This window comes from Notolepis coatsorum (assembly GCF_963971535.1).
Source record: "Notolepis coatsorum genome assembly, chromosome: 5".
NCBI classification, from domain to species: Eukaryota; Metazoa; Chordata; class Actinopteri; order Aulopiformes; family Paralepididae; genus Notolepis; species Notolepis coatsorum.
The window spans coordinates 77,893,285-77,911,075 of record NC_140169.1 but is presented as its reverse complement, the minus strand read 5'-3'; the positions used below and the strand labels follow the sequence as shown (position 1 = coordinate 77,911,075).

Sequence of the window (17,791 nt, the reverse complement as noted above, 5' to 3'; positions counted from 1 at the left end):
AGTTATTGCAAAGCTTGTCATGAGACTCCGGATGCAAACACGGCTAGTGTTCGAGGAGCTTGTGTGGATCTTTTTGTCCGCGGGACGAAGACTGTAAAAAAATGTGGATGTAAGGATGTTTAATAACCATTTTCATCATAAAAATTCAGTGCCCCCGAAATACAAAAAAAGCCCCCGAAAATCAATTAAGGGGGGCAAAAAAAGCCATTGATTTTTTTTTTTTATTTCTAACCCTGCCCTGGATGGTGCAGGGTAACTGGCTACTGTCCCGGGAGCTCACGTTGATACCTGGATGGTGCTAACTAACTAGCTACCGTCCCGGCACAAGTTGGTTGCCTTTAATATTTAGGCGTGCAGGACACCCCCTCGTGCCTTCAGTGCACAGGTAGCGCGCCTCATACAGTTAAAGGGCACGTTCTTTGAGAGTGATTTTTCTGAAATTGGCCTATAATTCTAAATAATAAATAAATACATAAAAATGGTTTCCGTGTGGTTAAACTGTATTAGCTAATCGATTGGGAGATATCTTTAGTTAATTTAGACTATTTGCCATTAAAAAAAGAAAACAAGTCTTCGTCGGCCAACGATTTGCAACTGCCCTTTAATTCAGTCGCGTGCCAAGCTTAACCGGTGAAAGAAACAGGCGTCACACGATTGGCCGCACATGTCACATGACCAGAAACGTCAGTGGCTAATCAGAGAGCGTCTCCGCAAACTGAGGCTACGGGAAAAAAATCACGCATCGCAGTCACTCGGCACTGGATGAGGAAGTGAGCGGAGGAGTGCGGCTTCTTCTGTCGTTTTTGATTAATCTGTTTCGCACATCCTTCAAGTGATTAACGGGACCGTGACATTAGAGAGTGTTTCTCTTCCAACGCAAAGGTACTGTAAGACTTTATATGGGGCTAGTATTTTTTCTTTATGGCAAGAAACTTAGAAAGTTACCTGTCCGCGCAGCCCCAACTATCCAGGTGTGTGCTATTACTTGAACTCATTCATAGCGAAGCCATAATTTGTCTTATTTATTTATTTATTAATGAATTCATTAATTATTATTATTACATTACGTTTTATTTATTTGTTTACATTTGGTCATTTAACTGACACTTTCAGCAGGAAGGGTACAACTTTTTCAGCTGAGTAACAATGACTGTTCATCAAAACGTGTTGAAACTAAAGCAAGTCTCCTCTCAGCCTCCTTAGCCAAATTGAAATGCCCAAACTTAACTATATGGCAAGGTCCGTGAGCAAGTGGAGAAAAACTCAGTACAATTAAACACCATGCAACGACCACTGCAAACGTCGAGTGAATCGTCAAGTAACGTTAACGTCATTGCTACTGCTGTGACTAGCTGCTCTAGAGTCTAGTCTACCAGTTACAAGGTATGAAGGTAGAGTCAAAATCCATACCGTTTATACCGTCCACCCCTACTTTCCACCCCTAATATATGCTGTAATGTAATATATAATGAAGCAAATACAACACAATAATGTATTTTAGCTGAAGTTTATTATTAACACAGTAAACGGTAATTTCTTTGGTCACTTAAAATTTCATTGCCAGGGTTCATTTTATATACGCTTTCTTATTTCTTGTTTGGCACTTGCTGGTGTATCAGCTGTCCTACCAGACCTCTGTTGTGGGCCAGCTCTGGGTGATCACAGTCCCCTGGCGGCAGTCAGTCCTGTCCCCCAGCTCTGGGTGCTCACAGTCCCCTGCTGCAGTCAGTCCTGTCCCCCAGCTCTGGGTGCTCACAGTCCCCTGCTGCAGTCAGTCCTGTCCCCCAGCTCTGGGTGCTCACAGTCCCCTGCTGCAGTCAGTCCTGTCCCCCAGCTCTGGGTGATCACAGTCCCCTGCTGCAGTCAGTCCTGTCCCCAGCTCTGGGTGATCACAGTCCCCTGGCTGCAGTCAGTCCTGTCCCCAGCTCTGGGTGATCACAGTCCCCTGCTGCAGTCAGTCCTGTCCCCAGCTCTGGGTGATCACAGTCCCCTGTTGCAGTCAGTCCTGTCCCCAGCTCTGGGTGATCACAGTCCCCTGGCTGCAGTCAGTCCTGTCCCCCAGCTCTGGGTGATCACAGTCCCCTGCTGCAGTCAGTCCTGTCCCCAGCTCTGGGTGATCACAGTCCCCTGCTGCAGTCAGTCCTGTCCCCCAGCTCTGGGTGATCACAGTCCCCTGCTGCAGTCAGTCCTGTCCCCAGCTCTGGGTGATCACAGTCCCCTGCTGCAGTCAGTCCTGTCCCCCAGCTCTGGGTGATCACAGTCCCCTGCTGCAGTCAGTCCTGTCCCCCAGCTCTGGGTGATCACAGTCAGTCCTGTCCCCCAGCTCTGGGTGATCACAGTCCCCTGGCGGCAGTCAGTCCTGTCCCCCAGCTCTGGGTGCTCACAGTCCCCTGGCTGCAGTCAGTCCTGTCCCCCAGCTCTGGGTGATCACAGTCCCCTGCTGCAGTCAGTCCTGTCCCCCAGCTCTGGGTGATCACAGTCCCCTGGCTGCAGTCAGTCCTGTCCCCCAGCTCTGGGTGATCACAGTCCCCTGCTGCAGTCAGTCCTGTCCCCCAGCTCTGGGTGATCACAGTCCCCTGCTGCAGTCAGTCCTGTCCCCCAGCTCTGGGTGCTCACAGTCCCCTGCTGCAGTCAGTCCTGTCCCCCAGCTCTGGGTGATCACAGTCCCCTGGCTGCAGTCAGTCCTGTCCCCCAGCTCTGGGTGCTCACAGTCCCCTGGCTGCAGTCAGTCCTGTCCCCATGTCTTCCACTGCCTCTCCATCTAGGAACAAGGCGCACCTTGTTATTACAGCATTCATCAATTCATTGAATGATTAACCATATTACTGATAATCAACTCTAGCACCTAATCAATAATAAACATATCCAAAGTAATAAATCACAGAAATAATGCAATGTTTTTTTGTAATGCAATATTGTGCTTTTGTTCTATAAATGAATGCCTGTGTTAATTCGTACCTGTTGCACTGCTTTTCTTTTTGTATCCCGCTGGTCAGGGACCCACATCATCCACTGCCCCTGGCTGCCTCACGCAGGGCCTTTAGTTGGGATGTTTGCTTTTCTTCTCGAGGCATCTTTGCACTGCAGATTGAATGCTGAATATTTAATATTTTTGATGAATAAAAGAAACATGAATGATACACTAAAACAATAAGACATGCACAATTAAAACTATAAACTGCAAAGTGAACTACAAAAAAAGACAATCTAGTAGCTTCTTTCATATGCTTATTTTTATTGCATTTCTTGAAATAGTTATTTATCTCAAATGCCAAAATATATTTACAAAACAATGGGACATTGAAGATAATAGAACATTCCCCCCATGTAGCCCCCTCACCAAGTGTCTGTCTCCCTGTGACAACTTTGAAATGGTCGCATTTTGCTCCCCATTGACTTTGATGAGTTTGCCAAAAAAAAAGAAGAAAATCCTAATAACAATCCAGCCTAATTAGCTAGCCTAAAAAACAGATAGAGATTAACGTTAGCAAGAAGAATACAAGCATAGTCTTATTTGCATGTAGTTGTGGACAGCTAGCGAACATCTTTGTTGCAAAATATGATAGTTAATATTCTTAATCTTGGTTGCTAAAATATTAGTTTTGTTTGTTTAACCTTTATTTACCCATACCAGGGTAGGTTCGCTGAGCACAGATGCTCTTTTTCAGGAACGCCCTGCTTCACATTCACACAGTTCCATTCACACCTGGGAGCTGCCCAGTACAACCACAGTCCGACACCATTGGCCACTGAGCAACTCCACTGGAGCAGTTGGGGGTTAAGTGCCTTGCTCAAGGGCACTTCAGCGGTTGGTGTTAAGGGGATAGGGTTAGGGTTATGAATTCACTTCCCCAGCCCAGATTTTTTCCTGCCGGTCCCGGGGATCAAACCGGCGACCTTCCAGTCACAAACCCGCTTCTCTAACCATTAGGCCACCGCTGCCTAATGGAGAACCATAACTTTCTTACCGTTAGCTGCTGGTGCTGACTTCAGTTACTTCTTAAAATCAACTGACAGACGGGCAAACGTGAGGCGAGATGCTCGGTTTGCGCTAGATTTCTATTGGCTAATAATGGGCCCGTCATTCCAAGAGGGAATGTTTTTGTATTTATAATATTATTAATTGTTACAATTATTATTGATGAGGACCATGGACATTGCCCTTTACATTTTTTTTAAAGGGCACTTTGGTCATCAAGGGGATGAATGAATGAAAACTTTATTTAACAGATTGCAGTATGGGTACAATACAGTACGGCTCAATACACACAATTGTTAAGGGGATTCAGACCAGAGAAAGACGTTTGTCTTGTTTACATCTTGTTTGTTTACTTGTTTGTCCCCCATTTTCAATTCATAGTGACATTTATGACATACACAACATACATGACATTTATGGCATAGGGACATACATGACATACAGGTATTTAGTACTGTTACATTTGTGACATATACGATATGCAAATATACAGTACTGTTACCCATAGATCCTGACAGAGTATATACATATGATGGGGAGGGGAGTAGGGGACTGTACATTAGGAGGGGGTGGGTGGGTGAGAAATATACATATGGTGGGGAGAGAATATATACATGCGGTGGGGAGGAGACTGTCTATTAGGAGGGGGTGGGGGTGGGGGGGTTTGAACATTTACAGTGGCCAGTTTAGAATTGCAGCCTCCCGTAGGTGCTCTTTAAGAGCGGTTTTGAATGTGGGTAGCGATTCACATTCCTTTACAGCTTTGGGTAGGGCGTTCCACATTGATGTGGCATAATTGCGAAACGTGTTTAATCCCTTGTTTGAGCCGAATCTGGGTTTAACATGATTTGTTGTGCTTCCTCTGGTGTTGTGGTCGTTGTATTCACTGACTTTTGGGAAGTATTTTGACATGTACATGGGTACCTTAGTCGTATAGTGTATCTTGTAGACCAGGCCCATTGCAAGTTGCTGTACTCTGTCGTCTACTCTAAGCCATCCTAGGTTGTCAAAGTAGGCAGGGGTGAGGTGGGTTCTAAACGGTATACGGTATAAACGGTATGAATTTGCTCTACGGTATGGATTTTGACTATACCGTGTAACCGGTAGGGCAGCTCTAAAATAGCAATGACGTCATGTAACCACAGCGTGACTATTTCACTCGCATTTGCCCCTAAAAATAGATAGAATTAGTCATAGATAATAGATATGTGCGAACTGGAAAAAGTTATTTAGGAGGCTTCGCGCAGTGGGCGTGCCAGCCCCTACTGCACGCATGTAAACACGGGTCTAGTAGTCTAGTGGGACGGGACACGGGAGGAAGGCGGCGTATCCCTGAGCTAACGTTAGCTTAGCTACCGTTACAAAATTACCCAGTCAACTATTCACTTTTAGTTTAATACATGATGAGGCATTGTCTAACCGAACAGTATCTAGTCGGCCAGCTACCGATAGCTCCTGACATCAACAAAAGCTCCACAAAGTCTAGTAGAGATGTGTATGCTACCTGTTAGCTCACGTTAGCGCAAGTTAGTTCACCGTTCAAAACGAAATGTCCCATTGAACTAAATAATTCACTGAGGCGTTGTATTAACATTATATATCCGGCTAGCAGTAGCTACAGATAGCTCCTGATATCAATGTCTTATAACACTGATTCGATGCATATTCGAGCTGAGGGCTTGCTGAGCACAGTTAAGTAACGTTATGCCAATAGGGTCCAGGTGCAGCGCCGGAGAATCCTGGCCGTAGCTCTGCTCGAGGCTACTCGAGTATAGGTCCAGGTGCAGCTCCGGAGAATCCTGGCCGTAGCTGGAGGCTACTAGAGTACACACAGACAGTGGAGCTTGTTGCGTGGTGGTGATGTCTCGCAGATAATACAAGTACAAGTCTAATTATATAATATATATATTTTATAAAAAAAATAAAAATTATATAAAATAATTTTTTTTTATCAAAAACGATGATACCGTGATATATACCGTTACTAGGGGTGGGACGATACATCGATCCAGATCGATATATCGATCTATTATCAATAATCAAATAGGATCGATGCAACGTAAAAAGATCGATTCATATTGCGATACTCTTATTTAGAAAATCCGGCGACAGTGACGTCATCGCCCCGCGCCCAGTGTTGTGAAACTCCGTTTAACATCAACAGCACACAGCAGTAACGTCTAGACCGTCACTAGAGCAAGACTAGTGTGCCTATTCTGTGACCCAAAACATGTCCCTGCTGTTTATTCTAACATGCTTTGCAATCCTCGCCACTCCATTATGCCCACGTCACGTTAAAGATAGTGATGCACGATATATCGGCCGCCGATATAATATCGGCCGATATGGCCGTTTTTTTACACATCGGTATCGGTCCGATATCAAGATAGGGCCGATATAAAAAAAAAAAAAAAAAAAAAAAAAAAAAATTTTAATATATATATATATATATATTTTCTTTTATCTTTTTTTTCTTCTTTTTACATGTTTTGGCCTTAAATAGTTTCAAAATATCAGTCATTTCTGAAAATAAGTTGCAAAAGTAAAAAAAAATATGCGTTTTGGAAAATAGCTCTTTATTTGATTATCATAAAAAAGTGTTTTCTATACAGAGATATCGACATCGGTAAATATCGGTATCGGCCAGAACAGCAATATTAATATCGGTTATCGGTATCGGCCACAATTTTCACATCGGTGCATCACTAGTTAAAGATCAAAGATAACGTTACGTTAGCGTAAGCTAACAAGCTAACCCAGAGCCATAGGCAGAGAGAAGTGGGGCCTGGGAAGGAGGGTGCATTCTCGGGATAGCCCCACTAACAGGATCTGGCCGGTACTGCACCTTAATACAGCTCTGTGACAGTGAATAGGATATTAATATAGAAAAAAAATAAAAACGAACCATTTGTATTAAAAACAATATTTCTGTGATTGTATTAAAAACAATATTTCTGTGATTGGAGCGGAGTGAGAGGCGGAGTCACGGAGTTGGAGAGAAGAAGTGGGGACAGAATGGGTTGGAGAGTGATAGGCAACCTTCGGAACGAAGAAGCCACCTGATGATGATGAAGAGCTCAAAAATAAAAATGTCAAATGATATTTCCATTGCCTTTTTTTGTTGTTGATTTAAATGTTACTGATTGTGTTAAATGGGCATATAATATCGTCTCATATCGATCGCAGGCACCTGAATCGAATCGTATCGTATCGTATCGTGGCAGACTGTGTGATATCGGATAATATCGTATCGTTGTCCAAAGAATCGATATCGTATCGTATCGTGATGAAACTGGTGATTCCCACCCCTAACCGTTACCGTCTATGCTTCAAATTATACCGTGATATAAATTTTAGACCATACCGTCCACCCCTACGTTATAGTAGTACCTGGATCAGGGTGCGAAATTAACGGGGGCTTGGGGCAAAATGCCTGTGAAAATGGACAAAATGCCCTCGAAAATCATTTAAGGGGAGCACAAAATGCCCCCGACAGTTTACTGGTGCGGGAGCTTGGTGCTGGATTAGCGAGAGGCGTGCAGCTGCGGAGCCGCAGAGCTCACAGTTGTGCCCGCACAGTGCAGTACTCCAATTCAGCCATTGGCAATTCAGCCATTGGGTGGGTGGCGCTGCGGAGCGGTCCCCAGACCGGACCTGATAGCGCCGCTGGCTCTGCGGCTCTGCAGTTGCATACTATTGGGATGAGTTTATCGCTTCGTTGGGAGGCGGAGGTTGTCGTTGGTTTCAGCGATCACGCTGGTGTCTATAGGCCTCCCAAAGCTGAGGCTAGTGCTACTGATAAAATTATGGATATACTGTCATTATATTCTAATTCAGAGATGCTAGTGCTGGGTGATTTTAACTTGGACTGGCGAAATGCTGCTTCTAGTTACCTGAAGGAGGTGAGTGGTAACCTCTGCCTTACTCAGTTGATTACTGAGAGCACTAGACCAAACCCTAAAGATCATGCTAAATCCACTCTCATTGACTTGATATTTTCTAACAGATGTGACAGGATCTCTGCTAGTGGTGTTTTTGATTTAGGCATTAGTGATCATTGTCCTACGGTCTGTGTTAGATCCACAAAGCTACTGAAATCAAGACCGCGTATTGTTCAAAGAAGAAATATTTAAATCTTTAACCCCCAAACCTTTTTGGAGGACATTGCTACTAATAATAGTCTATGTTTAGCAGGGTCTGATAATGTGCAAACTGCACTGGATTCTTTTATAAAGACATTTAATTGCTTTGTAGATAAACATGCTCCTTATAAAAGGACTAGGATTAAGGATAGGGTGGCACCGTGGTTCTCAAGTGAGCTGTCAGCATTATTTTCTGAGCGGAACTCTGCGTGGTCACGTGCTAGACGCACTGGGGATACGCAAGACTGGCTTTCCTTCAGACAACTTAGAAATAGAACTACTGCAGCTGTGAGGAAGGCTAAATCAGTAAATCTGATAACTTTTTAGACTTAGTCTCGAATTCCTACTCTAACCCAGCTAAATTCTGGGGTGCAGTAAACCTGTCAAAAAAAAAACCTGTTACATTGCCATTGTGTATTAATGTGGCTGATTGTAAAATCTCGGATCCTCAGGAAATTTGTCTTGCTTTCAATAAACACTTCATTGAGGCTGGGTCCTTATTTGACAGGTTGTCTACTGGGCTGGCTCCACTGGATGTTGACTCTGACCCTAGCCCAATCTTCGATCATGCCTCGTGTGTACCTACATTTTCCTTCCAGCCATTTTCATCTAGTGAAACTCTCAATATCTTGCAATCCATAGACCCTAAGTGTTCTACTGGTGTGGACAATTTAGACTATTTTTTTTATAAAACTGGCAGCCCCTGTCATTTGTGAGCCATTGTCACATCTTTAACCTTTCTATTGCATAGCTGGCATAGTCCCGCAAGTGTGGAAATCTGCCAAGGTGCTCCCCTTGCATAAAGGGGGGGATAGGGATAAGATGGATAACTATCGTCCTATCTCCAAACTATCATGCCTAGCCAAAGCACTGGAGACCTTGGCAAACAACCAATTAAAAACCTTTTTCTCAAGTTGCTCAGTGCTAAGTACTCACCAATCAGGTTTCAGAGCAAATCATAGTACTATTACAGCTGTTACTTTGGTCACTAATGACATTATTTCAGCCCTGGACAATGGGAAGCATTGTGCAGTTCTCTTTGTAGACCTCTCAAAGGCGTTTGATACAGTAGACCATCACTTGCTTTTGAATAGTCTAGCTAGCATTGGCCTGGATAAAGCCGCTTGTGCTTGGTTTCAGGACAATTTATCTTCAAGGTGTCAATCTGTGAATTCAGGTAACTTTCAATCTGATTTCCTGCCATTGTCTAAGGGTGTACCACAGGGTTCGGTATTGGGGCCGGTCCTCTTTACAATCTATATTAATGATATTGTTTCTAGTCTTTCAGCACTAGCAGGTTGTCAGGCTCATCTTTATGCGGATGATACAGTTGTCTACTGCATTGCGGATACTGTTCAGGAAGCTATTGTGAACCTGCAGCTTGCGTTTGACACTCTCCAAAATGCTCTAGCTAAGCTCAAGTTAGTGCTTAATGCTAGTAAAACCAAGTCTATGATGTTTTCTAGAGCCAGGGTTATAGATTATGACATGCTACACCTAACAACAGCAAATGGTTTGTATATTGAAAGAGTTAGTGAGTATAAATATCTTGGTATATGGCTGGATGATAAACTTTCTTTTAAATTCCATATAGATAACCTAGCTACAAAATTACGGCAAAAGATTGGTTTCTTGTACCGTAACTAGGGATGGGTACCTTTCACATTTGAACCGATACCGGTACCTGTGAATCGATACCGGTACCCAACGGTACCTTTTTTCGGTACTTTAGTCTCAAGAAATTTAATTTACCTACCTCAGTCGTAAAAAAAGAAATCCAAACTACAATTTCGACAGTTTTCGGCTTGTCATTGCTCCGACTGCTTTGTTGTTGAATCAAGTCAAATCCTAGGTAAGCATATATTGTGCGTGTGAACGTTGACATGAAAAGAAAAAAGTAAAAAAAAAAAAAAATATGTAAAAAAATAATTAATACAAAAATCTTTTTTTTTTTTTTTTTTTTTTTTTCCCCGGTTTCTCACTTGATTCGATACTCGGTAGTACCGACGTGTTTCGGTTCGGTACCTCAAAAGTACCGAATTCGGTACCCATCCCTAACCGTAACCGCGCTAGTTTTCCTATGTTCTGTAGGAAAAGAATTATACAGGCTGTTTTTTTGTCAATATTGGACTATGGTGATGTCATTTACAGGCATGCGTCTGCGTCTACATTAAGGCCTTTGGATTCTGCCTACCACTCCGCCCTAAGATTTATTACGGGTGACAAATATGATACTCACCATTGTCTTTTGTATGAGAGGGTAGGCTGGCCATCTCTCTCCTTGCGACGTAGTTATCATGGGTATCTTTTTATCTACAAAGCAATTATTGGCAAACTTCCACCTTATATTACATCTTTGTTGGTCTGGAGTGCTGTCACCTACCAAACTCGTTCGAATGATCGGCTTGTGCTCAGGGTGCCTCGAGTTCGGTCTGAGCTTGGAAAATCTGCCTTCTCCTACGATGCTCCATACACATGGAATACCCTGCAAAAGACTCTAAAGCTCGGAACATTCCCGTCATTCATGGTGTTTAAAGGCATTGCACTTGACCTATGTACTGAATCATGTAATTGTTTTTAATCCATCATTGTAGTAATTGTAATTCATTGTAATTATTAACTGTTATGATATTTGTGTCCTTTGTTAACTCGTCATCACTGTAAATGAGGGAAACCTCAGTGCTTTCACGAGTATAAATAAAGGTTTGAAATGAAAAATGAAACGCAACGTTGGGGGGCTGGGGGGGGACAAAAAGCCCCAGACAGTTTACTAATGATATATATATATATATATATATATATATATATGGAGACATTATTAATGTCATTAACATTACGTTATCAAACATAGTATACAAATTAATATTACTATTTATTTAACCGACGAGTGAAAGACGTGATTTATTAAATCTGTTTTGATCAGACGCCGATGTCAACGTCACTCTCCCCACCCTCTCACATTAGCAGGTGAGCAGCTCACCAGCATTTGATGGCATTTTGAAGACAGACAAGATGGAGCGTTTTTTATCAAACTATAAAAACACGAAGGAAAAAGAGTCTGAGAAGCAGATACCCCAGGTCCTCAAATAATTTTTTTTAAAAAGCGGAGTAAGATGGAGTCGTGGGGATTAGACTGGGTAGGGGTTGAGGAGGATGCTACCGGTCAACATATCAGTTATTGCAAAGCTTGTCATGAGACTCCGGATGCAAACACGGCTAGTGTTCGAGGAGCTTGTGTGGATCTTTTTGTCCGCGGGACGAAGACTGTAAAAAAATGTGGATGTAAGGATGTTTAATAACCATTTTCATCATAAAAATTCAGTGCCCCCGAAATACAAAAAAAGCCCCCGAAAATCAATTAAGGGGGGCAAAAAAAGCCATTGATTTTTTTTTTTTATTTCTAACCCTGCCCTGGATGGTGCAGGGTAACTGGCTACTGTCCCGGGAGCTCACGTTGATACCTGGATGGTGCTAACTAACTAGCTACCGTCCCGGCAGCTCACGTTGATACCTGGATGGTGCTAACTAACTAGCTACCGTCCCCGGAGCTCACGTTGATACCTGGATGGTGCTAACTAACTAGCTACCGTCCCGGGAGCTCACGTTGATACCTGGATGGTGCTAACTAACTAGCTACCGTCCCGGGAGCTCACATTGATACCTACTAACTGGCTACCGTTCTGTGATTTGTTTACTTCGAGGTTGAAAGAACGGCCCTAATCTCAACGTGTTTCAATATAAGCGTTATGTATGGTGATAACGAGTATATTGTTAGCTTATTATACCGCCCAAGCCTACTAGGTATGTAATTTCATCTTTCCTTGTGACAATATTGTCACCCACTTGTAGCAGGGTGGATTATCCCTGCTTCGTGGGAACAGGTGGGCACAGTCACTGGGTAGCGGGACGCAGTAGAGCTCCGTCTGACTGCACCGTCGTCTTTGGGCCTGGAGCGTCAAACTGGAGGCCGGCAGTGGGAGTGGATGGGGCCCGGGATTTACCAACCTGGTTTGGTACTCTGGTCTTCCTCGCCTCTCCGGGGCGGTCAGCAGTACTCCCCAACTCTCTCTCACTTCCCCCAATACCTCCGTTAGCCCTCCCACACCTAGTGACTGATAGATGAATAAATAGATTTGTTCCTCCCGCAAGCAGTACCCTCCCTCGATGACCACTAGAGACCTTAATGACTGGAAGGGGAAAGGGTTAAATAATAATAATATTACCCGCATCAAAAGGGTTAGTGTTAAGGCTCAGGAATTGACACACACACAAGATTCCCATCTACATCTTTTAGTGTTATTTAAGGACTGGTCAGTTACAAATATCAAATAGCAATGAGTCAAATGAAATGTAGTTCTCCTATTATTCGAGTCGTAACTCAATACCTTGCAGACAACTGATATTGTACACCCAAATAATATAGACTCGGATATTGCAGACTCAACGATAATAGACCCAGATATTGCAGACTCAAAGGTAACTGACTCATTACCCACGTCTGGGCTAGTACCAATTATAATACCTCTCTAAGGCTTTACATATATGGCAGCGTTACGTTACCCCCAAGAGGAGAAGGGTTAACTGGATGGGAAATCAATATGGATGAACATACACGTTATTACACTCAAATGAAATGAAAATGTGGGCCCACGTTACCAAACAAAAGTCCTAACTAATGCCGGCATGAAATGTTTGTGGGGTACCCCTATACACTGTGGTTAGCAATCATTATCTTCGCCCGTAGGCCGCGACACACTGTGCAATGTACGATATGGTATTGGTCACCGAAGTGCCCTGTACTTAGCCAAGATGGCGGCCTCGCCCTCACCACCACTCGTCCGGGTGGTAAGATGGCGTTGAACGCTCTCGTCACAAGGGCTAGCAAGCTGTGGTGTGCAGGGGGGCTGTAGCAGGTTGGAGGCGCGTGCTGTGTTGTGGCGACCCCTGCTGGAGAGGCGGCGTCCTCTGCTCCGTCGAACCGAAGCCTGCTGCTGGTCTGCTGAGCTGCCGGTGCTGACAAGCTGCTGGGTTGGCGCGCGTGCTAATCTGAAGGCTACCTTAACTGAAGCTACTCTGTGGGTCTGAGAAGGCCCTCCTGCTAACGAACATGCAGCCAACGCACGGTGCCTCTAACCACCAGCTCTCTTCAGGCGACGCTTGCCGTGGGTACCTCGCTGGAGGGGATACAGTTAGCAATTAGCCACTTCAATATACCACTTACTTCTAGTATAACCCGCTGTATCACTAGGGTTGTTCCGTTCGGATGTTCAACGCGCTACTAACGCTTATATTTCTATCATAACACGAAATATACTCAAGTCCAATTACATTCACCCGTGTGCTCCACGACGGGGCTCCTCAACCATACGTCCTCTCAGGTTCACGTTCAACGCCGAAGAGGCTGTTTCTCTCCACTTCCGTTCAGGTCACTTGCTTCTTCTCGACGCCTTCCTCCTGCACTCCGCCTGCCACCGCCGCCCCCTGCTGGCCACCGCCCACTAGTCCCACAGGAAGAACTGGGTGAATGTGAATATGATTCAGTTAGTGTTTATAATCCATATTCCAGCCGGTGAGAGAAGGAGAAACTCGCGTCATTGTTCAGGAGAATATCAAGGGAAACTGGTTAACATGTCTTTGTGCACCAAGGGGAGATAAAAGGTTAAGTCAGCACTTCTGAATAATAGTCGAATATTCAGGATGCTACATTTCCCCCCACTTTAAACTTGCTAAGTCCTCTGCAGGTTAATTCAATGGCCCGTATAACTTGCAGAGATTCGGGTCCCCTTCTCTCAACTGCACTTTAGTGGGAGGGATCCCCTGTGTCACCGCCCGCCACACCGGTCCCAACTCGAGGTCGTCCGCCTGAAGCTGCCGCATTTCCGCCCAGTGATACCCGCTGTTCCCCTTCTGTGCCGCTACCTGTCGTGCGCTGACACTCTGGACTCCCCGCGTCTCCGTCGGTCTCTCAGGGCCTAGTAGGGCCCGTACTTCTTCCGCCGGGACGACGACGTAGCCATCGCGGGCGACTGGTGCGGGGGCGTACAATGGGACGGTCCGTTCCTGGAGACCCTGACGGGTGTGGGCGCCGGTCGCGGGTATCGTTAGGAAGTCTTTCTCGGTGTCTTCCACTTCGGGTTCCGACCGCATCGGCATGCGAGACAGGGCGTCGGCGTTCTGGTTAAGTCGACCGGGTTTGTACTGCACCACAAAGTCATACTCCGCTAGTTGAGCGTTCCAACGCTGCTCCACTGCTCCCAGGTTGGCCGTGCCGAGGTACCTCAGCGGGTTGTGGTCGGTGATCACGGTGAATTGGGAGTACATCAAGAGGTCCCTGAACTTCTCGGTGATCGCCCACTTCAGGGCGAGGAGCTCTAGTTTGAACGCGCTGTAATTCTGGTCGTTTCTTTCGGACCCACGTAGACCTCAGCTCGCAAAGGCGATGACACGCTCCACGCCCTCTTGCCTCTGACTCAACACTGCTCCCAGTCCCAAGTATAAACTCCCGTCCGTGGTCACTATGAAGGGGAGCCGGAGGTCGAGGTAGGCCAGCACCGGAGGCGTCAAGAGGCACTCCCGCAGATGGTCGAAGGCTGTTTGACACTGCGGAGTCCACTTGAAGGCCTCGGCCCGGCCTTTGGTGAACCCCTTCTTTTCTTTCCCCATCAGGGCATGCAGTGGCTGGGCCACCTGGGCGAAGCGGGGCACGAACCGCCGATAGTAGGACAGGAACCCGATCACCTGTCTCACTTCCTTCGCCGAGCGTGGCGCTGGCCAGTCCTCTAGCGCCTTCACTTTGTCGGTGTCGACCTGTATACCGGCCGCTGAGACGATGTGTCCCAGGAATTTGACTTCTGTCTTCAGGAGGAAGCACTTCCGGGGCTTGAGTTTGAGCCCATGCTCCCGAAGGCGTCCAAACACCAGGTCCAACTTTTGACAGTGACTCTCGAAGTCGCTGGCGAACACCAATACGTCGTCTAGATAGACAAGCAGGACGTCGAAGGCCAGGTCCCCCAGCACGGCGGTCATCAACCGCTGGAACATCGCCGGTGCGTTGCACAGCCCAAAGGGCATACAGGTCCACTGATAGAGGCCGAAGGGCGTCGTGACGGCCGTCTTCTCTTGGTCTTCTTCTTTCACCGCCACCTGGAACTAGCCTGCCGTGAGATCGAGGGAGGAGAAGATCTTGGCCTGCCCCAAGGCGTCTAGGGACTCCTCGATGCGAGGTAGAAGGTACGCATCCCGGTGCGTCACGTTATTTAGGCGGCGGTAGTCGCAGCAGAACCGCACAGAGCCGTCCTTTTTTATGACGATCACGGCTGGTGACGCCCACGGACTGCAGCTCTCTACTAGGACGCCCTGGTCCACCAGGTCTTGTACGTGCCGTTTTACTTCCTGGAAAACGTGGGGCGGTATTTAGCAGTACTCCCCAACTCGCTCTCACTTCCCCCAATACCTCCGTTAGCCCTCCCACACCTAGTGACTGATAGATGAATAATTAGATTCGTTCCTCCCGCAAGCAGTACCCTCCCTCGATGACCACTAGAGACCTTAATGACTGGAAAATGTGGGCCCACGTTACCAAACAAAAGTCCTAACTAATGCCGGCATGAAATGTTTGTGGGGTACCCCTATACACTGTGGTTAGCAATCATTATCTTCGCCCGTAGGCCGCGACACACTGTGCAATGTACGATATGGTATTGGTCACCGAAGTGCCACTGTACTTAGCCAAGATGGCGGCCTCGCCCTCACCACCACTCGTCCGGGTGGTAAGATGGCGTTGAACGCTCTCGTCACAAGGGCTAGCAAGCTGTGGTGTGCAGGGGGGCAGTAGCAGGTTGGAGGCGCGTGCTGTGTTGTGGCGACCCCTGCTGGAGAGGCGGCGTCCTCTGCTCCGTCGAACCGAAGCCTGCTGCTGGTCTGCTGAGCTGCCGGTGCTGACAAGCTGCTGGTAGGCAAGCTGGGTTGGCGCGCTTGCCAATCTGAAGGCTACCTTAACTGAAGCTACTCTGTGGGTCTGAGAAGGCCCTCCTGCTAACGAACATGCAGCCAGCGCACGGTGCCTCTAACCACCAGCTCTCTTCAGGCGACGCTTGCCGTGGGTACCTCGCTGGAGGGGATACAGTTAGCATTAGCCACTTCAATATACCGCTTACTTCTAGTATAACCCGCTGTATCACTAGGGTTGTTCCGTTCGGATGTTCAACGCGCTACTAATGCTTATATTTCTATCATAACACGAAATATACTCGAGTCCAATTACATTCACCCGTGTGCTCCACGACGGGGCTCCTCAACGATACGTCCTCTCAGGTTCACGTTCAACGCCAAAGAGGCTGTTTCTCTCCACTTCCGTTCAGGTGACTTGCTTCTTCTCGACGCCTTCCTCCTGCACTCTGCCTGCCACCGCCGCCCCCTGCTGGCCACCGCCCACTAGTCCCACAGGAAGAACTGGGTGAATGTGAATATGATTCAGTTAGTGTTTATAATCCATATTCCAGCCGGTGAGAGAAGGAGAAACTTGCGTCATTGTTCAGGAGAATATCAAGGGAAACTGGTTAACATGTCTTTGTGCACCAAGGGGAGATAAAAGGTTAAGTCAGCACTTCTGAATAATAGTCGAATAAACTGAGAAGCTGTCGGTCTTGCTAAGTTTGTTATTTGATCCGAAGAGAATGGACTCTGTTTTACCCAGGTGTAATGATAGTTTGTTATCAGCGAGCCAGGTGCAGATTCTGCCGAGTTCAGAGCAGAGGGTTTTTTCAACCCGTAACTTGTTCTTGTCAGAGACCAGCAGGGCTGAGTCGTCCGCGAACAAGAACAAGTTGCAGTCACAAGCTGACGACATGTCATTTGCATAAATTAGGAACAGTAGCGGTCCTAGTATGCTTCCTTGTGGAACACCACAGCTCACTGTGAGGGGGGGGGGGGGTAGAGTACCGTTTACCTCCACCATCTGTTCTCTCCCCTCAAGGTAGGATTGCATCCAGCTCACTGATAAACTATCAAAACCAATAATTGCTTTTAGCTTGTCAATCAGAATGGAGTGATTGACAGTGTCGAAGGCCTTTTGTAGGTGCAGCATGACCATGCCGCAGTATTTGCCCGCGTCCACCTCTTTTTCATGTGGTCGTTCAAATAGAGAAGGCATGTGTCAGTGGAGTGGGATGTTCTGAAGCCAGATTGGAATTCGTAGATTATATTTTTCCGCCAGGTACTTTTCGACCTGTTCGTAGACTATTTTCTCCATGACTTTCAAGATGTAGGTAAGAATAGAAACAGGGCGGTAGTTGCCTGGGTCTAATTTGCTGCCCTTTTTGTGCAGAGGGGTCACTCTCGCAATTTTGAAGTCCTTGGGGACGTGTCCCTGTTTTATGGAGAGGTTTATTATGTGTGTGATGACTGGGGTGATGGCGGCTGCTGAGTCTCTGAGGAATTTGGAGGGGATGTTGTCATGGCCAGTGGCCTTGTTAGGTTGGAGGGAGCTCAGTTTTTTGAGTACCTCATCGGTTGTTACCATTTCTAGTTTGTAGGGCTGACCTTCGAAGCTTTTTTTGGCAATCGAAGCTTCGGGGCCGAGCTTCGATTTTAATTCGATGCTTCGATTTTTTTTTAAATTTTTTTTACAAAAATATTTGTTTTTAATATTTTTTTTTTTTTATTTTTTATT

The 17,791-nt window shown here is 46.1% G+C and overlaps 1 protein-coding gene across 2 annotated transcripts in view; it reads left to right on the top strand.

Moving 5' to 3' along the window:
* Nucleotides 1-749: 749 nt before the first annotated feature.
* The window catches only part of mctp2b (multiple C2 domains, transmembrane 2b), a 133,715-nt gene continuing 116,673 nt past the window's right edge, over nt 750-17,791 (top strand). For both annotated transcript variants that reach the window (XM_084314952.1, XM_084314951.1), the window contains exon 1: nt 750-882. The gene's annotated coding sequence lies outside the window, so the exon portion shown is untranslated. The remainder of the gene's footprint in view (nt 883-17,791) is intronic.